Here is a 24,450-nt window from a genome sequence, read left to right as displayed (position 1 = left end):
AAATGCATTCATTCTAGAATTCATTACATTTTCTGTGCCCTAGGACATGCTTGAATCTCTTATTTATAATCAAATTTGTGCTAACCCAAACATGACTTTACTTCAGCCATGTGATTCAAGACAAAATTTTTAACTGTAGTGAAAATTGCTCTCCTGTTAGCCAGACAAAGTGGTGGTCACTTGTACACAATTATATGCTATATTACAAAAACTACAATATTTTTAGGGTAATGAATGGGGTATATGCACACAGTTAATTGTCATCCCATACAAAAATTTGCAGCTGTTGCTAATGACGTCGGCTGCGTTTAAATGGTTTAATCTGATCGACCAAAAAAGATGAGAAAAAGATGTTTATTGCAGTAGCAAACAGAGCCCCTCTAGAAGTGGTTAATTGTGGACAAGCCCTATAGTTTCATGCTATTTTTATCTTAACACTGTCCATTTGTGATCCGACTATCATTCTCCACATCACAAATTATGGGCAGCTCGTTTTTAAGAACATCCATTCAATAAAACTGAAGCAAATCCCTTCAAATTGTAAGGTTGTCCTAAAATAATCCACATATTTATAGAAGATAAAAATAAGTGAGAAAATCATTTTTTATTATTTTTTTTAATGTTTGTGAAAATATATAAATATATATTTATATATATATATATATTTTTTATGACAATAGTATCAAAGACATATCCTTGGCCTTCTGTTCCTTTAGATTTTTCTCTTTATATTCCCAATACAGTACAGTGATATTCAATGTTCATAACTGAGATTTGGAGATTTAGGTGCTAATTACATACTGCTGGAAGCAAATTGTTCTAGTTTCATTTTAATATTTGATTGATTAAGTTGGCAACGAGAATAATTTCACCTATCCAATTTAAAAAAAATGTTTGAAAATGTTACACCAATAAATCGCTCAAAGTACCAAGAGGATATTGAGGGCCTTAAATGCTTTGAATATTACTATTTTGTAGACTCCTACTTATCCATAATGACAATGGCATGAATGAGACAATACAGACGTGACATACTTAACACCCATCCAAGGGTAACACGAGACACACGGACTCCTTAAATAGTCCTTCTTCACTTCCTTCCATTATAACCACATCACAAAAGTTGAAGAAGGAAAGCCGACTCACCTTTTACCATTAAAGAGTGTAATTACCATTTGACTGGGCAGGAGGAAATGGGGCTCCATACCCAGAGGCTCTGTTCATCTGGCCCAGCCAAAACCACATAAAGCCAGAAGGGGAACAGGAGAAGGAGCGTAATGGTGGTGCATGGAGGGACTCCAGCGGGCCGTCGTTTTACTGTTACCTGAGAGCGCAGCTCACTCCTCCTGCCATTCAGGACAATGAGCTGCCAAACACACAAAGACGGCGGGAGGAAATGGCTGGGAAAAAAAAGAACAGAAGAGGAGAGAGAAACATGAGTTGGAATGAGAAAGTCATGTTCAGTCCAGCTCGCTGAAAGACTTTCATCTAGACTACAGTAAGCAAAGTCTGACACCTTATTTGACTTTTTTATTTTGCTTTTCTATAATAATAATAATAATAATAATAATAATAATATTTTTTTTTCTTACATATTATTATTATTATTATTATATTATCCAATTTCCCTCTGCTTAATAATAAATTCATTAAATGTATATGAAATCTGTATATGCTAGCATAATGTTCTTTTTTCTGCTTTATTAAAAATCTGTGGAATTTTTTTGTGTCCTTTTACTTAATATGTCTGTCCTTGTCATTTTTCAGTTTATCTTAATTAAAAATGAATTAAATTTGGACTTTCAGCAGTCAAAAACCACACTAAACTGAATTAAACTGAACTTTAACTCTGAAAACGGGAATGACAGTTTCAGTTGACTAGAACCTCTATGTTAAGCTGCTTTGACACAATCTACATTACAAGTGCTATAGAAATAAACATGAATTGAATAAATTAAAATATGTTTTTTTAACAATAGATCTTTTAATTTATTCAATTCATGTTTATTTCTATAGCAGTTGTATTAATACGTTTATTAACAAGAAGATTTACATTTTAAAAAAAGTGTTTTATCATTTTAAATTACAGTCAAATGTCAACAATTTTTCAATGTTGAAAATATAGTAAGACACTATATTTCAAAACATTTTTGTAAGTAAGATTTGGTTGCTAAAACATTACAATTAGGTTAGATTTTTTAACCATTAAAATATATTATATTACATTGCATTATTGGCCCTAAGCTAACATTAAGCAATAATCTTTGTTAAATATTGAACTTTATTATAACATTTGACCAATATCTGAAGATATTTAACAATACATGATACATTTAAAATAACAATTGTAATCTTCTTAAAGAAGGCGATGCAGTGGCGCAGTAGGTAGTGCTGTCGCCTCACAGCAAGAAGGTCACTGGTTCGAGTCTCAGATGGGTCGGTTGGCGTTTCTGTGTTCGTGTTCTGAGTTTGCATGTTCTCCCTGTGTTCGTGTGGGTTTCCTCCGGGTGCTCCGGTTTCCCCCACATTCGAAAGACATGCAGTACAGGTGAATTGGGAAGGCTAAATTGTCCATAGTGTATGAGTGAGTGTGGACGTTTCCCAGAGATGGGTTGCGGCTGGAAGGGCATCTGCTGCGTAAAAACTTGCTGGATAAGTTGCCAGTTCATTCCGCTGTGGCGACCCCAGATTAAAAAAGGGACTAAGCCAAAAAGAAAATGAATAAATCTTCTTAAAGAATAACAATTAAAAATAAAAATTAATTTTATTCATATAACATCAAAACTTTTTTTTTTTTAGGATAATTACTCTAGTCTTAAATGTCATGTGTTCCTACAGAAATCATTTTAATACTGTGCTAACTACATGCGATACAGTAAGATTTCAGCGATAAGCAATTTGGCTGTCCACACCAAATGCAACACGACACTACCAAAATATTTAAATACCAGCAATTAATTTTAATACCAGTCACTGCACTCCCGGCAATATGGTCAGGGCTAATGTAAATTATTTTTTATAATTATTATTATTAATAATAAAATCACAGTCAACGTTCTGACTACAATTTTTTTAACCACATTTCATCATGATAATTTTATATCCAGGATCTAAACTATTTTTTTATTTTTTTTTTAGAAAAACAAATGCTGGGTTCCACACAATCGATTTGTGTTGGGACAACATGAAGGAATCACATTAATTTATTAGTTTTTACAAATTTACCATATAACAATTAAGTTGTCCCAAAAAAACCTCAAAAATTGTGTTTTTTCACCTCATTTTTTGAGTGTGATATGGCAAGGAATGTCATGTAAAAATGTGCTTAAACTCACATTAGTAGCATTTAACACTGCATAAAGCACATAATCTGTACCTGAGGTGATCATAGTCATTGTTGTTTAGCTGTTGTTTAGCTGCAGTCGCAGAAATAGAAAGCCTTTCTAAAATATACATTTTGCGTGTTACCACCAGGGATGGTTAGGACAAAAAAATCTTTTAACATCGGGAAGACATCTTTTATCGTGTGATGCAGCATCACGTGTAGTTAAGACAACGAGTAGTAAAGAGAATTGCGTAGTAGTAAAATGTTATTTACTGTCATTATGGCAAAGATAAAAAAAATCAGGTATTAGAGATGAGTTATTTAAACTATTATGTTAAAGAATGTGCTGAAAAAAATCTTCTCTCCAATAAACAGAAATTTGGGAAAAAAATAAACAGGGGAGCTAACAATTTTGACTTCAACTGTATGTCTTTGTTCAATTTTTAATCTATGCGGTAAAAGTAGATTACTCAACTTTTTAAATTGCGTTGCCTTGAAATTATTAAGTAAATGAACCGCACATAATTACACTAATCAAATCAAGTTAAAGTTCCGATGGATTTACTCACTTTTAGATTCAAGTTACAAAGGATTAACTCACCTTTTTTTCATCTTGTTGCTCTTAAGGTTTAATTGTAAAAGTAAAGTAACAACTCACTTTTTACATTTCATGTAGAAGATTTTTCTGTTACTTTAAAACTATTAATTGCATATTTTCTGAATGAAATAATTAGTTTCTTTTGAAAGACTTCCATGGGTCTTTTGATAAATGTCCAGGTGACTAACTCTTTATTGCCAGCATGAAGATGTGTTTTTCCCTCCGTCTACACTGCCTGCATCTAAACCTGAATTTCCACATTTTTGTCTTGGCAAATATCTGTTGCTCTTCAGCTCCGGCTGATCTGGTGTGTAAACCGAGACGAAAGCAAACCAACATTGTCCTGTATTGTTTTTCTCAGTTAGTGACTGTAAAAGAAAAAAGGGGGAGGATAAGAGATAAAAAGGAAAGCTCTTAAGATTATGGTTTTCCTCATGCTATTTGTACTATGGAGCTATAGACATAAAGAAGACTGGAAATCTGTCAGGTGAGCGTCTTCCTGACATGATGTACATTCCCTTCCACATGTCAACTTTTTAACATGCACACACACATGCTCAAACGAGTCTATAAACATGATGTAAGAGCTATTGGAATTACATCATCACCATAAGTATGCAAGCAAGCAACAACTAAATAAATAAAATGTGTGAAAAGAAATTGTGATTGAAGAAACTGTCAAAAATAGAACATATTTGTATTAATCTGTTCATTTAGATCTTACAATAACAGAATGATATTAAATACACCACTATTTTATGATGACTTTTGTTGTTGTTTTGTGTATTAAATATTTTGTAAATAAAATTAATGTGTATATAAACAAAATAAAAACTAATTTCACAAATGAAATAAAAAAACTAAAATGAAGTATTGAATTTAATGTAATTTAATTATATAAAATACATTAAATTCAATTTAAATAAATAAAAGTTGTAAATAAAGTGGGAAATGTCAATTTTTAAAAAGGCATTAAATGAACTTTAATTATAAATTAAAATAAACTATTTAAAAATATACTATATATATATATATATATATATATATGACAAAACAAACAAAAAAACATTTTAGTACTTTAGTTTGGCAGTATAATCACTCATTGTCATGAAACTGACATAAGTGTATACATTACTGAAATAGACAATTACTATAGAGTAGACCATTACACTACAATTACAGACAACTAAAAAAGTGACATAAATGAAAGCGGAAAAATTTGAAAGCAACCAATTTTTAAAAAAAAAATTAACATTTAATACAAAATATATAAATTCAAAAACAAATAATCATTCCCAAAATATCAAAAATATGAAAACCGAACCTAGTGTTAGAGAACACTGCAGCTCTATAAAGATAGTTATGACAGCTAATTTTGTGTTTTGACACATTAGTACTATAAGCCGCCCCTTTCTGAAGATTCTTTGACCTGCACAGCCACAGGTTACAACCTGAGAAAACATATGAGCAACTGAACAAACATCTTACTAGTAAGCAAAGGAATGCTGAGACTTAGAAATTTCACCAACACCAGTGAGGCTCCAGACGAAAAAACACAAGGCAAAGACGATCAGTAAGCCATAAGAATGAGGAAATACACAAATAATACTCACCAAACACACATACAGAGGCAAAAACAAATGACGAACAACGCTTTGAAAAACTGTATTAATTTCTCAGCACATACAGTTGAGGTCAGAATTAATAGTCCCCCTTTGAACTTTTTATTTATTTTTTATATCTTCCAAATGATGTTTAACAGAGCAAGGACATTTTCACAGTATGTCTAATAATATTTTTCCTTCTGGAAAAAGCCTTATTTGTTTTATTTCGGCTAGAATAAAAGCAATTTTTAATTTTTTAAAAACCATTTTAGGACAAAATGGTCAGCCCTTTTAAGCTATATATTTTTTCGAGTCTAGAGAACAAACCATCATTATACAATAACTTGCCTAATTATCCTAATCTGCCTAGTTAACCTAATTAAGCCTTTAAATGTCACTTTAAGCTGTATAGAAGTGTCTTGAAAAATATCTAGTCAAATATTATGAGCTGTCATCATGGCAAAGATAAAATAAATCCATTATAGAAATTTATTAAAACTACCATGTTCAGAAATGTGTTGAAAAAAAATATCTTCCATTCGTTAAACAGAAATTCGGGAAAAAATAAAAAGAGGGGCTAATAATTCAGGGGGGCTAATAATTCTGACTTCAACTGTATGTATTGACTATATATTGTTGCATATTTATAAGTCAGTTTAAATAATAGTTACCTTTAATAAAACAACAGTGTGATCACCTAACATCTTTAGGATTAAAAAACAGTACATTTAAAGGGATAGTTCACCCAAAGATTTAATATTAGCTCATAATATGTACTCACCCTCAAGTGTTTCCAAACCTTTATGAGTTCCTTTTTTCTGTCAAACACAAAATAAGATAAAATGTAATCTAACTGACTTACATAGTAAAACCAAATACTGTGGAAGTTATGGTTACAGGCTTTCAGCATTTTTCAAAATATCTTCCTTTGTGTTCAAAAGACCCTACAAAAAAATCTTATTTTATATTTGTCTTAATACATTCTTCGCTGTACTGATTTTTGGACACTGATACTATTTTGTTGGATTAGTTGTAGTTTTGACCGAATAATCTAATGTAAAACCAATTAAACTGGTTTGCGCAAATATCTTGTAGCATCCCATAGAAAGTATTCATTTACAAGAGACTTGGATGTTTTTCTGAGAAATCTGTTAATCATTTCCTTTATGCTGGCCACTGTAGAAATGTACATTTTAAACCTAAATGCCAGTAAGGTAAGAGGACTCATTGTAGGGCAGGGCCTGTAACATCCTCTGATTGTGTTTGTGTGTGTGTGAAAGAGAGTGCATGTATGTGAAAGAGAATGTGAGTGCATGTGTGTGTGTGTTGATCAGTCGGGACGGGAGGCTCATTTGACCCTCAGATAGCCCTCGTCAGGGGTGCAATGGAGCGGTTGATGTCATACACAGGCCTGGAGTTTTCTCAGGACACAAATGAGAGATAAGAATGATCTCACACCTGCTCATTACACACAAGAAACACTGAATTCACATCACTAAACATATGCTCATTTGCACAGTTTTGACATGTAATCTTCAGGTTCATACACACCAAGAGCGTATGTATTGTCAATATTAAACAAAAATTGACAAAAGATTTAAATGATAAATAATTATTCACAATACTTTAAAGTTTCCCACAATAACAATATCATGAATTTTTATCATGGCAATGTACTGTGTTACTGAATACTGGCATGTCCACTTGGCTCGTCTAATTGTTGTAGTTCCATTTAAGTTTACTTAACATAGAAAAATGCAATTTATTTATTTTCAGAATAACTTTCATAATGATATATATTAGCGGTGTAACAGATCTCAAATCTTATGGTTCGGATCACACTACGGTTTTTGAGTTGCGAATCGGACCCTTTTAGGATCAGCAAAATAGAGAGACAAATGTCAATTGCTTTACATTTAATCTAAAATATTACTGAAAAAACCATTGCCTTTAACAAACAGAACTTAGATCCTGTAATTTTAATAAAAATCTAAATAAAAAAAGAACCAGTAAAAAAAAAAAAGAAAAATATTCAATGCAAAAAACGATCTTTACTACTGTTGCTAATAATGCTAAAAATAGAAATCTAACATCTTGTACAACATAACATGCATCATATTTTAATGATCACAATTAATGATTCAACAAGTCACACATAAATCTTCATGTTTTATTATAGGTGTATCATTTTTTAAAACCTATTCAATGACATAGTTTTGATTGTTGTTTGACGCCACCTATTGTTTCACAATATCTTTAGTACAAAATCCACCAGCAACAAGTTCCATTAAACAGGGATTTTAATCTTTACCATGAACATCAGTGTTTATATCTGACCTATAAACTGTTCTCAGAGTAATTCTGTGCTATTTAATTGCCTGTAATTAAATGAAAAAAGTGTAAAAACTGCATCTCTTGACCAAACATAGATTTTAATGCAGCGCTTTGAAGGATTGATAACCATATGCAAATTATCATCGTTTATCATTCATGTTGCCGTGCTTGAATTGAGATCACAATCTCCTAATGTTTAATCAATGCAACTTTACACTGAATGCATTAAGGCAGGCTAAACAAACAGTGACAGAAAACACCTTTAATTATTAGCCTAAGAAAGCATTTAGGTAGGTCCCACCACAACTTTTTCCATCATCATTATATTTTACGGGGAAGTCAAATTGCTTTCATACACGTGATTTGAATGACGCGAGAGGTTATAAACGTTGGATTAACCTACAAGTTAAAAAAAAGTTATTAATCTGTGGGTCATTCTGAACTATGAACAGATCAACAATGATGTATGCATGTTTGTGTATAAATTATCAGACTATTAGACAATTTTTTACGCTAATATGGAAAAATATTAAGTACTTGAGCACCAAATAAGAATATTACAATGATTTCTAAATATCTCAACCTAAAGGCTAGAGTAATGGCTACTGAAAAGACTAAAAAAAAAAAAAAAAGTTATTGTAAACCTAATAAGATTTCACAACATCACTTTGATTAACTTTCAAACTTCTAAATAAAATATTTTAAGACGTAGAATAAAAATATATAAAGTATAAATTTACAATCAATCAAAATAATGATTATGATTGAATTCAGACTTTACAACAACATCCTCTGTCATACAAAAGCTTCAAACCAATTGTTTCCACTATAAAATATTATTCAAATAAAACAACGTGTCACTTCAACATAAAATGTACTTTTTTGAGTGAAATATAGTTTCAAAGTCAATTTTTGACCAAATTATATATATATATATATATATATATATATATATATATATATATATATATATATATATATATATATATATATATATATATATATATATAATATTTATTATAATTTAAATAACTGCTTTCTTATCGTATGTAGTTTCAAATGAAATTATTACTCCAGTCATTATTGCTTTCATTACAATTACTACAATAATAATAATAATAAAATAAAAAGTATTTTTATTATTAATAATAATAATAACAACAACAACAACAACAACAATAATTATAATAGAGTGATTTCTAAAGGATCATGTTAATCTGAAGACTAGAGTAATGAAGCTGAAAATTAATCTTTAAAATCACTGGAATAAATTATTAAATTAAATGAAAAACTACTTTTGAACAGTTATTTTATAGTGTAATAACATATCACAATTTTACAATTTGTATTATATTTTTGATTAAATAAATACAGCCTTGTTGAACAGGAGAAGCTTATTTTTTAACATTTAAAAATCTTACTGACCCCAAACTTTTGACCGGTAGTGTAAATGTACAGTAACATTATTTGTACACATTTGTGCTTCAAATGTTTGGCAATACAATCAATCAATAAAATCAATACGCCACTAAAACTGGGAAAATAAATAGACAGACAGAGAAAGAAAGAACAAAACATGTCAGGAATGGGGAAACTTTGGAGAAGGGCCTCAAATATGATGAAAAACACATCTCTGTCTCCACAAAAGAATGTGCTTCACCCTGCTGCTATTTTACAATGAGTTCTCTGAATTTCAACACTGTGAATGGTATGTGGCCATAAGTACCAAGATGGCATGAAAAACGCTGCATAAATTCCAATGACCCCATCTGTTCCTGCATTATAAAAGATCAAACGGGGCTGAATAAGAGAGAATCTGATTGGCCATTAACCCAGTAGGAGTCTACAGGCTTTGAGCACACATTAACATTTTCACTCCTATTGTAAGGCCTCCTGCTGCCAAGCTGGATTCCACAAATGCCTCCATTTCTCCATGTGGACCTACCACCACAATTTCACGAGGAAGAAACAAAACTATTTACGTACTGTCAGCAAAGTGGATAATTTTATACGAATTCATCTAGTTTATTCATATGAAAACATATGATTTAAGAAAAGGAAGCATATGTCACACCTACTAATTGGAAGGTGAGCAATTGTACAAACATGTATTAAAGAGATTGCACAAATTAATATGAATTATGCTGCAGTCACACTAGCAGCAACTTTGTAGCTACCTGTCACCCTGAAGGGCGATTGATAGTTGCTATGGGCCTTCCTACCTTAAAGGGTCACGAAACACCAAAACACATTTTTTGAGCTGTTGACAGTTGTATATGTGTCCCACACTGCTAAAAACACTATTAGGACACCTATATTTCACTAAAAAGTGTAAATTGGTTGTTTTTGCGTTATTTCAAGCAAATTCGTGCTTCCGGTTTGAAACGAATTTTTGAAGCTGCGTCATGGTCATGACATATTAGCGTTGTATTCCAGCGTGCAGACTGGGCGTCTGTGCCAGAGTGTGTCTTATTACGTCTTACAGTGTGATGCATTAATGCATGAGTAAGGCTTGGTTCAAACCAATCAGCGCGCTCTATTGTGCAACTTCATTAATATTCATTACTGTCACAGTGTTTAGACGGCAGAGACGCCGCGTTTTGGCAAAACAAGCGTGAAGTGTTGCTTTTATAGTTTGCTGCCGTTAAGTTTTGTTTTCATTTTCTCTCTGTGAGAACTCAGCTGGAGTCACGCATGGATTACAGTGTACGCGACGCTCAACAACAATAACTTACGTGTCTAAGGAGGAACATTGTTTACCTGAGAGCTGTTCTCATCTGCAAACGCTGAGATCCGGATTCGCTTTAGTCTTCTCTTAATAAAGACGCGGCTCTAGTTGCTGGTGATTGTCCTGTCTCTACAGATTTGGTAAGTGAGCGACCAGTGCTCTTTGTTTATTCAGTTTGCTCGTATCAAACTAAGTTAACTATTGCACCGAGTACAAACATGTTAGCACCACAACCAAACTTTAACCTCGTGTAGGATTTTCGCCGCATTTAGTGACTGGAATAACACACGCAGCTTTCTGATGCTACCTGCGGAGTGCATCTAAGTTTCCGGGAAATGCTGAGTTTTTTTTCTCTCATTCGCCATGCGGTATCAAACATTGCATGAAAAATACACGCTTAGAACAGCTCCTCGAATCAAATATTTTGTTTGTCGCGAGGAACATGAATGAATTCCCTGAATGAAAGAGCCAGACTGCAGTTAAAGTCCACCATTTAATAATTTGGCAAATAATTTGACTACAGATGTCCATGTAAACACCGTCACTTTGTCCCCTGTGTGGGTGTGTGTTTTGACTCGGAAAGTCAGCGCGCCCAAATAGACACTCCCACACCATGTCTCTTTACTTCCTCCGACACTCCCCCCTAAACAAAGCTGGACACGCCCACATTTCTGACTTTTTCCAAAGTAGAGGTGTGAAAACACCCTGCTGAAACGAGGGGGTTTCATGGCCCTTTAAGGTTGCTGAGGTAATATTTATGATGATATTCACTGAGAGTGAAATGGTTGACATATAAATATAGTTCAGGGAAAACCTAAAATATAAATGCAATCAAAACATAAAATGCTTAGTTGCTCTTGTTACTCTTACTCAGTTTTTTTTCTTAATGTTCTCTTTCATTGCGGTTATTTGTCTGCTTCATAAGGGGGTCGTACACCCGATGCGCCACTCGGTGATGTGCCACACGAATGCAGGGAACTAGACCAATGCACATAGCACCATCATGACAGAGCGAAAGTGCGCGCGAAAGCAGAGGGAGCTAGTGCCCGAGGGAGCGAGTGCCTGAGAGACCAAGTGCACGTGACATGCCAGAGAGAGGCCTCAGTCTTATCTCTGCAATTTGCCACCGATGGCTGATCTCGCTTCTCCATGGCGTTTTGACACACAAATACGCATCCAAATTTAGGGGGGACATGGGGTGGGGGAGAGGGGGTCAAGCTTGTTGAAACGGGCACTGGTGGAAGAGTGCTCTTTTAATGGAATTTGATACCGCATGTTAAATGGAAAGAAAAAAAAACAACGCATTTTGCGATGCAGGTGTCTGTGGTCCTTTTAAGGTTATCAAAAATCACTGTTTACATGGTAGTCTAGACTCTGTCGCTCTCGCTCACCGAATGCGATGTACTGCGTGTGTTGTGTTTGTCCGTTCCCTAAGCAACAAGAACAAACACCTGACATTGCCTGCGCGTACTACTGCGTGTCACTCGTAGTGTGAATGGGTTGTGTTAGCCACTAAATCAAAAAGTTGCCATGAGTTTGTATTAGACAAACTGAGGCACTTTGTGATATTTTTTTTTGCATTTGATGAGATAAGATTGAATGACCCTGGAAAATGGAGCAGCTCTCAGGGTGTACTCACACTAGGCTATCCGAACCAGGCACATTTCCTGATTAGTTTGTGTGTGCTCCAAATTATAATCAGGTGTGATTTGGTTGGCTTGGCCAGACGTGCTTGTAAGAGATTTGCCAGAGTGCGGTTCAGTTGGGCTTTGGCACGGTATGCTTGTAGTGTGAGTGCAAAGCACGCCTGAGCACAAAACAAAAAACCTGACGTCACTTTAACCTTACTGTCTTGTTCTAGTCAAGCCTGACAGCTTAAACACTCATAAACACTGTGTTTTACATCTGATTGCATCAAGGCTTCATGATATCCTCCACACTATTCACCTGAACACATAAAAGCCATGATAACCTATTACATTGAATTTTGAGTGTTTTAGTCAACCTTGTTACACCTGTGATGTTTCTGGTCAAAGGTGACCGCCATATAAAAAAAATTAATGGTTATTCTGACTATATTCATCCATCAAACAGAAATCATCCATACACACCATCCCAACTCACTCACTCACTCGCTAATTTCAGACTGAAAAATGTCTTTTGCATGTGCACATTTCTTCACATCTCATCCCTCCATTCAGCCAATTTCTGGGTCAACCTGGAGCATTTTTAGCCAAGCTTAGCATCAATAATGGTTTTGAATATATTGTATTTTATTGTATACTCATCATCCATACTCTCAGTCACTATTCCCTAAATTAGTACACTAATGTAGTCCAATTAAAGGACTGAATGAAAATTCAAGAACTCAGTACACAGGAAAAGATGCTATTTTGTTTATGCTTTGTTGGTTGAAAAAAATATTCAGATGGATCTTCAATTTCTTTGGTCAGACCCTGAGATTATTATTTTGGTAGGCTGTCTATTGTTAATGAAATTTGGATTTCTTTCATCTATTGTTCATTTTGTGTACATTTTCAGTGCCTATTTGTATTTTCACTGCAGTTATTTTTTTTTCTATAAATTAATGTTAAACACTACTTTGAGACATTATTCACAGGTAAAGAATGTCAGTTAATGCAGACTAGTCAATTTTGACCAGGAACACTAAAGTAAGCGGCGGGATGTGAACACAACACAAGGGTTAAGCGACTGTTTCATATGGATTTACTAATCATTCTTACTTTTCAATAAACACAAACTGTTATAGTTTATCAAAAATGCAAACCCTTCATTGCATGTCAACTGCCACTTTCAGCAAACCTCATAATACGTGCAGCATGATGACTGAGCATCGAAGGTGGTGGATCTGTTTAGCAAAAGTCACCGCATCACAAATGACTTAAAATTAAATAAAATAATACAATTAAAGCAATCAATAGTGTACTGAGTAAAAGCGATTCTCTTCTGTTAAACTGAACATCATCGATGTCATCATCGGGGCAATCGCTCCTGAGCACGGTTCAATAGCCCGTTTCCACTGACTGGTACAGTTCGGTATTGGTCGGTATGGGTCACCTTTATCAGGCTTGCATTTCTACTACCAAGGGTGCGCTTTTGGTGGGTGTGGTGTACGACAGAACGTTTCAGTCGACGTCATTCTCGCTCAAATAAATGTCTACAGTACAACTGCACAAGTCATTCACATATATGAGAAGCACTTCTCAAAAAACAGATGCTTTATACACATAAATACTTAATGTATAAATGTTTATTTCTAACCTTTCATGAAAATGATTTGATTATAACTGCAGATCAAAAACAGCCTACTGTAACGTCTGCAATTATATAAATTAAATGTATAAATGCAACATAAATGAACACATACAGACCCTTGCAGTCTGCGATATGTTAACAACTACAGAAAAACTACACACAGCATACATTTAGCCCTATTTAGGTTCAAAAACAACATGCAACACATAGCCCACAGTCAGTGCAAACCTCTCATCTGTGTCTGTAATTTTCACTAGCACATGTAACCTCAGTTAGAGAGTAGTTCTGTCATTCCGAGTTCATAATAGTCCAAAAGGTGATGATAAACATGGCAGTTTGTTTGTGATTCAGGTTGCTGAAACAATTTGCTCCTGTGTTTTGTCAGGCTTCTCCTTTGATTGTTTGCGCTTCACTCTCGCGTTTGATCTTTTCCTTCTGAATGGATCAGATGACGGAGACACTTCAATAATCACGCACACGGTATTATCATCAGCTCAAGAAGTTCATTATATCAATTATAGATGCGATCCCGAGCTCTCTGAAGAAAGCGAAAACTGCTCGCACTTTTAGATGGCCACAGGACATGGCAGATTTTGTTCTTCTTGGGTTTGTGGCTGTACATCAAGACAACGACAAGGTTTGTTTGAGCTTGGGTCATCCATGGCTCGTTATTATATGCATATAGTATTAGGGTGTAATGTCTCAGCTGTGTATTTAAAACATGGCGGTTCCTTTGTTTTCATTCTGGCTAGCAGTACACGAGCATGTGACGTATCTAGGTAACCAATGAGTGTTCAGCTGCGCGTGTAGTTCCACCTTTTGGTACCCTTTCTCATGTTTGGTTCCCTTTCAAAAGGGTGCCGAAAAAGTGGTACAGTACGGTTCAGTTCGGTATGCCTTTTGACAGTAAAAACGGCCATAAAAGCATACTGAACCAAACCGTACCACTCAGTGGAAGCAGGCCACAAGAAAACCGTGCCTATTAAGTACACCCTCAATTTGTCACCCCTAGACTCTTTTCTATTTTAATGCCAAATCAATCTAATCTCAGGCGATTTTAACTTTGATTCAGTGGCTAATTTGTACTTATTTTCAAGATCTAATTTTTACATTTTAGTACAACTGTCTCTTCCCCCAATGACTTCATTTAAAAATTGTATGTTTATCTATGAATGAAATCGTACACTGTAAAAGCGTTAATGCTGCCTTAGATTTTTTTATTTTAGTTGAATCTAATTAACTTTCGTAGTCATCTTAACTTACATCAACTTTGCATAGCTTTAAAAAAAATAGTTGAAACCTGATTGCCTTATTACACTTATTAAGATAAAACTATTTGCTGTCTGATGCACAGGCATCCAAAGCATTCTCTGTTTTTTTAAAATCCATCTCTCTTCTCTCTCTCACTCTCTCTCTCTTATTTTTTTACAAAGATTGAAAAATCTGTGGAATTCTTTAGGCTGTAATTAAATCGGGCAAAATGTAAGCTTATTCTACATGAAAGGAGTTTCAAAGCATCCAAATGATTATACTAAACTGACAGTTTGGAAGAATATAGTATTTTACAGAGCAGATTCTCCCGCAAGTATAGGAGGAGAAATTCCCAAGTCAAAAACAGAACAGAGAAGGCTTTATAATTCCTGTTTGGAATGCAGAACAAGCATTCCGTGAGTTCTCTTGAGACTGTTAACTATCATTCAGCATTATAACAGTATCCATCTTAATGCAAGAACTTAAGAAGAAAAAAAAACAGCAGCTACAACAGTGATCAACCACATTCCATGTATGACAGCAATAATACATTGGGCAACAAGGCTGATCATGGCTCAATCTACTGTTCTGACATTAGTAATTCTATACTACTTAGGGATGAACCCTCCATTCAACATGGAGCCTCCACCTTAAATAAACATCATTATATACACAATGTACTACTTCTCTAGTTACTGTAGTGACGACATTTGAAAAAAAGAAACGTGGGAGATTAATTCAACTGATTGACTGTTAACAATAACTGGTTTACAACATTGAGCATGTTTACTTGAACTTGTTGAAAATGATCAACAATTTGTTTATTAAGATAACCGATGGTTTACATGTTAACCAATAACTTGATTGCTATTTCCCAAAGGTGACATGGACATGGTTTTACATTTATTGTGACGTAAGATGTCACCTTACAAAAACTATTTGTTCTAGTCTCTTTTCCATCCTAATACGAAGAAAACTGTCCAAACCAATAATACAGTGGCTCAGTTCACTGTAAATGACCCGCAAAAACTCAGTCTCTGCAATTTCTGTGAGTCTGAGTGGTTTACAATGTTATTAAAATGGTTTTCTGGCTGGATTAAAATACCATTGTTTTGTGTTTGAAAACATTAAAAAAAAGAGTAATTTTGCAGGTATTTTGAAATATTATTATATATATATATATATATATATATATATATATATATATATATATATATATATATATATATATATATATATATATATATATATATATATATATATATATATATATATTTAAAATATTATGTACATCAAAAATGGCATATTATTACATAATTTATAGTGCAACAATATTATAGTGAATTATCTTGACTTATTTGTTACATTTCTAATAATGTGATACAAAATAAAACAAAAAATACTAATAGCCTGTAAATGTTACCCAGTTACTTGTTTACTGTTGTATACACTGTAATTCACTATTTAATAATTAGGCTGGTCAAAATAAAAAATCCAAGTAATTGGCCATTGGCAGATGTGGAAAAAGTGTCTCTGTTCTTTTACAAATTCCACAAATTTCCTACATTTTTGTAGTCAACATAGCAAAAATTCAGGTCTAAATTTGATTTAGGGATGCTTATAGTCACGTTCCATGGGGTGTGTGCTGATTACATAGTATTGTGATGACTGTTTGGAGTCACATATGAGGTGAACATTTCCCCTTGATTGTGAATACAGGCAAAAGAATCTGTCATATACTACAAAACCAAAGAACCTGAATTTTACTAAGCAAATTGGTAAGAGCATCCAATTGTATGATTACTGCATGATTACATTCATCCATTACATCAGGATAAGAAGTGAGGCAAATTAAGTGATGCACCTGTCTTGTGCCTAGCATCACAAGCCTATGAAGTGTCTGCCATACACAGTGCTGGGATCTGGGTATGCCGCAGTTGGTCAGGTCGATGTTCAGCAAAGTTATGTGCCCAAAGAATGAGGTCAGCTGACCTCAATACCTGAATATACTGAATGACCAGGTTGTTCGATCAATTAATCTTTTTCTTCCCTCATGGTACAGACATAAACCAAGAAGACAACACCAGGATTTATTGTGCTCAAATTGCGAAAGAGTTCAGGGAGCATGAGACATGGATTGGTCAACACAGAGTCCAGATCTTAACCCTATTGAGAATCTTTGGGATGTGCTGGAGAGGACTTTGCACAACAGTCAGACTCTTCCATCATCAATGCAAGACCTTTGGACCTTTGGATTTTTTTTTATATACAAATATACATTTTAAAATATCTTGCATCAACAGAATAAACTGTTACAATGTCTCAAACTAAAATGTATAACAAAACTGTAGGACAGAATTCACAAACTCAATAAATTTAGTTGCAGGTCGTGTGACAAGCCACAATCACTCATACACCATGCAAACAAGTTGGCATGTGGAGAAAATGGTCAGTTGTTTACACATCGCACTTTGAATGCCTTGTGGAGCCAAGTCTACACCACAGGCCCAAATAAGAACAAATCTAGATCACCCATTTTCACACACTCTACAGCAAATCCACAAATTTACCCCACCACATCTTTAGAGAGGACTTCAAAACCAAAACATTTCTCGAGTTTGCGTCAATCCACCAAGTAAGAATGTAAACAGGCATTCCCTGCTGCAAAAGCCCCTATCTTCAGTACAGCAAGAGGAATCAGACCCCTGTAAGTACAACAGGCCTCGGTTATGACCCTCTAAAGTTGGCACACCCTCTCCTTTGCACATTTCACATTCCTCAAACACAATCACACTTCCCCTCCACCTCTAGAGTTCTAGGAAAACAGCAAACGAGAATCCAGCACAATCAACAGCTCAAAGGAATGTCAGCTTATGTTGGCAGATCCAGATAAGAAGCACTAAGCTGCTACAGCATAATAATATAAACCATTAGGAGGGAAAATGGGTCTATTTTGTTGCTTTTTAACAGGAAAAAACTGTGAAGAAAAACAGTGAAATGCATTCATATGTAGAAGATTAAAATCACTTCAAGGCCATTTAGCTATTGTGGTAGAGGAATTTAGGAATGATGAATATTCCACATCCACGCAACACACCAACACACAAATACTGTATTTTTCAGCTGCCAAAGAGAATTACCATTTCTGATCATATTTCTCAAATCTTTCATGACCCACACAATATTCGGATGAACTCTACCAGTCAAAAGTTTGGCGTCAGTACGATTTTTTAAATATTTTACAATAAGATTATCCTGCTCACCAAGACTTTTTTTTACCAAAAATGCAATAAAAATAGCTTATAATTTAATTATAATGTAATAATTTATTCCAGTGATTTTAACAGTGATTTTTTTATCTTCATTACTGCAGCCTTCAGAGTCACATGATCCTTCACATATAACTCTTATATTAATTATTATTGTTATTTTTATTATTATTAATATTATTATTATTAATGGTAATAGTAATAAAAACATGAATGACTGGAGTAATAATTTTATTTGAAACTACATACAATAAGTAATAAATAAATATTTAATAAAAAAGTAACACTTTGTTTTACATTTAATAAATGGCGCCTAGATCAACAGAATAATTTTATTTAAATTATTAATTAAAAAAAAAGACCCCAGACTTTTGACCGATAGTGTAAGAAAGTCATTTTTAAAAGGATTGTTTACCCAAATAATGAACTTTATTTACTATTTATTCATCCACAAGTGGATTCAAACAATAGATACAAAAGACAAAGAACGTACAATAATGAACGTGAGGTTTTGTTGTCAGAGGTGGAAGCCAGAAAATGAGCAGCTTTAAAAAGTTGCACAAGTTAATAAAAACTACTCTCAGCAATCTAAATCGACTAAACAACTATTTTTTTGAACATTTAATGTTTAGTGAATGAGAGACATTGATTTAACCTCTTTTACAGTAAATTACAGTAAATATACCAAAATGAATATTTTCAACATGCATTGTGGACACAGCGCCGAATTGCTCCAATTAAATACTGGAAATAAAAAAACAAGAACACAAAAGTCTTTAAGTAAAAGGTCATGTATTGCATTTGTCCAGTCAACTACACTGAAAATATTCAAATATTGTTAACCAAGAAATAAACTGTGTGAATCATGAAACAAAATAACAGAGAATTACATTTATCTGTAATTTACAATGACCCAGATGAACTATTCCAAGCCTGAAAAGCCCTTCTGTAAACTATTCCTTTAAAAAAAAAAAAGCATATATACTAAAGGGGTTTTCACACATGGCTCATTCAGGCTGTTTATTTTGGAACTTGCGGTGTTTTCTTACTTAGTTGCTCTGGCATATGTAAACACAAACCAAAATAATCTGCGGCAAAATAATTGAACCAAGATCAACTTAACGAGGTGGTTTCAGCCTAAATGAACACAGTTTAAGCATGTATTTACAATGGTAGTTTCATTCTCCCAGCTCGTTTGATTGTACATTCACACAATTTAAAAATATTTTTTTTTAAGAATGACTATAAAAAGGTGTTTTATTGTGTATATTTTGCAACAGAACATGACAAACACCCAAAAACCTGAACAACATGTTCATTTAGATGTCTTTAGTCCATGTTTTGTTCATATTTCAGTCAAACCACAACCAGTTTGTTTGGAAGGGGACCATTATTCAACCATCTCGGCCGGCTTGTTTGCTGCACACTAAGGTTCGTAGAGTAGCCTTTAATAATTAATTATAATAATAATATTATTAATAATTCCATATATCTATATAACGATTTTCTAGACACTTAAAGCGCTTTAAACATTTTTGACAGAATCTCCTCATTCACCACCAGTGTGCAGCATCCACCTGAATGACGCAACGGCTGCCATATTGCGCCAGACAGCATACCACACACCAGCTGATGACTCTGAGACATGAGTCATGAAGGCCAGGTGGGTAAATTTGGCCAGGATCCCCTACTCTTTTTCGAAGGACATCCTGGGACTGTTAACGACTACAGAGAGGTTTAACATCTCATCTGAAAGACTGCGTTCAATGAACAATATAGAGTCCCCTTCACATACTGGGGCGTTAGGACCCACACAGACCACAGGTTGAGCGCCCTCTGCTGGTCTCACTAACACCACTTCCTGCAGCAACCTAGCTTTCCCGTATGGTCTGCCATCCAGGTTGGGCACAGCCCTGCTTAGCTTTAGTGGGTGTCCATGTGAGAGTAGCTGCCAGCTTTACAATAATCCAGATGAATCGCGCTAGCAGAGCAATCACACCATAGTTTCATTTAATCAAACCAAATATGCAAAGTTTGAACACACCCTTATAAGTTTAGTTAAGCTTTGAAACACAGCCTTGTCAAAGCAAACCAAAGCAAGGAGAAAATTCAACATAGTACCATTTAAGTCCCTGTTTCAGAACAAAGCAAACAATCCATAAGCCTGAAATGCCCCGACTCTTATTCTTGGACTTTACATCAGTCACTAAAATATGACTAAAATGTAATATAACTAAATAACAGGCACAGACTTTTCAGCTTGAATTCTTCCTGGAAAGGCAACCGTTATGAAAGGGTTTGAATATGAATGACTGTTGTCACCTCAGGCCAAAGGAGCTGCCATTGATTCACAAATGAAGGTGTTCTCATCTTCTGCTTTTGTCATGCCTAAAATTGGCAGAGAAGGACACACACACAGAAACACACTTAAAATCCTCTGCCACAAACTTAATTAAATTTACACCCAAAATGCATGTTCACACCTGTGGGCGTGTGTCCACTCTCTTACATAAGATTTCAGAGGTACATAGCTAAGAGATGGGCAGAGCAGGGTTTGAATGGTGCTCTCACAGGGCAACCCCATTTAATTATGAGCATTTTCCAGCTGGCTGCCCTCATTAGTGCTCAATGAGACTGTGACACAATAAAGTTTTACATAACAGGTTACAGTCAGCCACAATGATAGGCTTATGGTGAGCCTCAATCATACGGTCCCACCTAAATGGAGAATTGAGTGGAAAAAATGTACTGATTTAGAGCTAGACGTGAACAGAAATAGACATTTTCTGGTTTCTTTGTTGCAATGTAGTACTGACTCAAGGTGATTTAGTTTAGATTTTCCAAACTCCCACACTAAAGTGTTATGCCCGTTCACTTGCCTGGGGGATTTTGAATGTTATATACAATAATCAAAATATGAAATGGATCAAAAATGTTTACCAAAGACACCCATTCTTGTTTTTAGACAACTTTTTAAATCTTTTGGTAACACTTTATAATAACTACACACTATAAATCCTTTATTAAGCATTAGCAAATAGTGAATTCATTAACTCTACATTAATAAGGGTTAGTAAGCAGTGAATAACTGCAGCTACAAATGCTCTATTATTGACTTACAAACATATTTAAAGTGTGCTTAATAATTGTATTTTCATACTTTGTTAATGACTTATTTTTCATTACTAAATTAAGTATTGCATTATTTACAAATCAGTTATATTTAAGAGTAGTTAAGGGTTTTTAGGATCATTCAGAATGAGTTAGTAAATTGTTGAAATCAACATTTAAATGTCTTATTATTCAGGCATATATTAATGGTTACTATGTGTGTTAGTAAATGCTTTATTAACTCAACTTCATCCAGTTTTGTGACCTAATCAAAAGTGAGGACTATACATGCTTTATAAATTTTTTATGAATGACAAATAAAGGTTCAGTTAAATTCTAAACAGGAAAAACAACATTATTCATTCCTATTCATTTAAAGATACACAAATGAAACTGTACTTCAAATGAAAAATAAATCTTTGCAACCTAATCTAAAATAACATCACTGTAGAGTTTAAACATTGCGTCTTATTATATTGTTAAATTGTTATATTGTAGTTGTTGTTTTATCCAGTTTTATGTTGTATTTTGACACTCCTGTTATTTGGCAATGTTTAAACTTTACATTAATTTCACTTTTTAGATAAGATTGCAAAGATTATTGTTCACTTGATTATGAGCCTTTAATAGTCATTTATAAGTGATTTATAAAGCATGAATAGTCCTCACTTTAGATTAGGTCACAAAACTGCATGAAGTTGAGTTAATAAAGCATTTATAAACATATTAGTTAACTATTAATAAATGCCTGAATAATAAGATGTAAAAATGTTGATTTCAATAGTTTATTAATCATTTACTAACTCATTCTGAATTATCATAAAAACCCTCAACTACTCTTGAATACAACTGCTTTTTAAATAATGAGATACTTAGTTTATTAATGAAAAATAAACCATAAACAAATTATGAAAATACATTTATTAAGCACATTATATAGGTGGTTATAAGTCAAGAATAGAGCATTTGTAGCTGCAGTTATAAACTACTTACTAACGCTTATTAATGTAGAGTTAATGCTTAACAGATAATGAATTGACTAGATGCTAATGCTTAGTAAATGATTCATAGTGTGTAGTTATTATGAAGTGTTACCAGCAGTTTTGCAATAAAGGCCAACTAAATACAGGCTATTATCTAGAATAAAAATACAAAAAGTATAAATGATCAAGTACAGTTAAAATTCCTTCAACTGAACACAAAGTGCATTAATAAAGTGCTCTAATTCAGTGTTTCTCAACCACATTTTTGAAAGACCACTAACACTGCATGTTTTGGGATGTCTGATGATTTGAAATGGGTGAGTTTGGTTAAGTAGACATTGAAAATGTGCAGAGATGGTGGTCCCCCAGGAATGTGGTTGAGAAACACTGTTATAATTAACTTCTTAAAAGTCGTAATATTTTCAAACGTAATATTTTCTTATACACTACAGCATCATCTATTCTTTCAAGTAAAAACAAAGTTATGCCATTGACTTAACAGTATTTAATTGAGACTGAGAGCTCATCCTCTTGCAGGTGTTGGCTGAAAATATTTGTGTTTCAGGACAAAATTCATTTTTAATGGCCAATCATTACACAAATATGTGAAAGGTTTATACATGAAGGATGACTAGAATTAATGGTAACACATTTTATGCAGAGAGACAACATCTTTCCAGAACATTCACCATCACAAAGCATTAGTACCCAAAACAATCCCACTGCTCTATCATCCTCCACACACAGCAATGATCCCATAAAGAAACCAAGTCAAAAAGTTCCATGTGACTTTAGTGGTTCAACTGTAATCATACAAAGCTCCAAGAACATTTCTTTGAATGCAAAAATATATAAAAAATTTAGCAAATTATGCTGTTAACCAATTTCTTTAGACCAGGGTGCACATATGTCCAATATCAGATAGACTTGCTGCCAATAGAATTGCTGTCTATGAAGGATCAAAGAGCTCTCGGATTTTATCTAAAATATCTTCATTTGTATTTTGACGATGGACGAAGGTCTCAGGGGGTTGGTAGGGCATAATTAATAACAGAATATACATATTTTTAGGTGAACTAACATTTTTACTCCTTAAGCCAACATGATCCCACACATTCTAATCTCACTGCCACATTCATTATGAGCAGACACCAAAATAACCCAGTTTCTCTTTACCTCACACACACACAACAACAACAAGCCATGGCCTGTTTCCACTGAACCTAAATCAGATAGCTGACCGGTGGCATAAACTTTTCCATCTGGCGGCAGTAGAAAGAAAGTGGCGGCACTCTTCAAACGCCTATCATGGTGAGACTGCACTTCAGCCTGGCACCACAGAACCAAAACAGGAAGAAGCGCTTCTCCATCTCAAAACTGAATGATATATTTTAAACACTGCTAAAACGCTTGATTGCTTTGTGAAATGCGGAATAGAGTGGATTCATTATCTCGGTTAGACGTTGAACAGAGATAAGAACGAACAGACTGTGCTGAATGACTTCCCCATGGACAGACTGATAAGCGAAATATTGCTATATTCAGGGCAAAGGACAGCAGTGTAGACCGAATTGATCATAGAGCGTGAATGCTTGAATGGAGGTGCTCGGGAGAAAGATCCTTGGCATTGTTCCTCACACACTGAAATAATGATAAAACCAACCCCTGATCTATGCGCAAGACATTCAGAGAATCCTGAGGGTGTCTAGATCAAGTTGGCCAGCTTTATTCACTTCTTCATGACAGAGATGAACAATGAGCTCGTCCACGGACAGTGATGTGGGCTGGAAGTGAGTATGGCTGCCCCCCGGAGGCTTTCGCCAGCCTCTGGAATGTGAGATAAAGGCGTAAGCGCTGTACGGTCAGTAGCAGCAATCGTGGGAAAGTGTCTCTAGCGCTTATCTCATCAAGGAATGCAAGCTATCTGTGAACTGCAATATGCGGAGGCTTTCAAAAGCAACAGATCCTTCC

General features: G+C 34.3%; 1 protein-coding gene and 3 long non-coding RNA genes across 4 annotated transcripts in view; 2 read left to right on the top strand and 2 right to left on the bottom strand.

Moving 5' to 3' along the window:
• Nucleotides 1–24,450, top strand: part of LOC141386289 (uncharacterized) — a 167,327-nt gene that overhangs the window by 131,014 nt on the left and 11,863 nt on the right. The window contains exons 2-3 of the long non-coding RNA XR_015493736.1: nt 19,719–19,816; nt 19,949–20,120. This is a non-coding gene — a long non-coding RNA (uncharacterized LOC141386289). The remainder of the gene's footprint in view (nt 1–19,718; nt 19,817–19,948; nt 20,121–24,450) is intronic.
• Nucleotides 601–21,105, bottom strand: LOC147843531 (uncharacterized). Its single transcript, XR_015493735.1, has 4 exons — nt 20,869–21,105; nt 20,708–20,773; nt 6,309–6,345; nt 601–1,400 (listed from the first exon to the last, which is right to left on the bottom strand). It is a non-coding gene; the product is annotated as an uncharacterized LOC147843531 (long non-coding RNA).
• On the top strand, nt 9,248–13,487 carry LOC141386290 (uncharacterized). Its single transcript, XR_015493739.1, has 2 exons — nt 9,248–10,091; nt 11,329–13,487. It is a non-coding gene; the product is annotated as an uncharacterized LOC141386290 (long non-coding RNA).
• The window catches only part of cep63 (centrosomal protein 63), a 46,048-nt gene continuing 44,003 nt past the window's right edge, over nt 22,406–24,450 (bottom strand). The window contains exon 17 of the transcript XR_015492608.1: nt 22,406–24,449. The gene's annotated coding sequence lies outside the window, so the exon portion shown is untranslated. The remainder of the gene's footprint in view (nt 24,450) is intronic.

This window comes from Danio rerio, chromosome 6, assembly GCF_052040795.2.
Source record: "Danio rerio strain M-AB ecotype USA chromosome 6, GRCz13ab, whole genome shotgun sequence".
NCBI lineage: Eukaryota > Metazoa > Chordata > Actinopteri > Cypriniformes > Danionidae > Danio > Danio rerio.
This window is presented reverse-complemented; position numbering and strand designations above follow the sequence as displayed.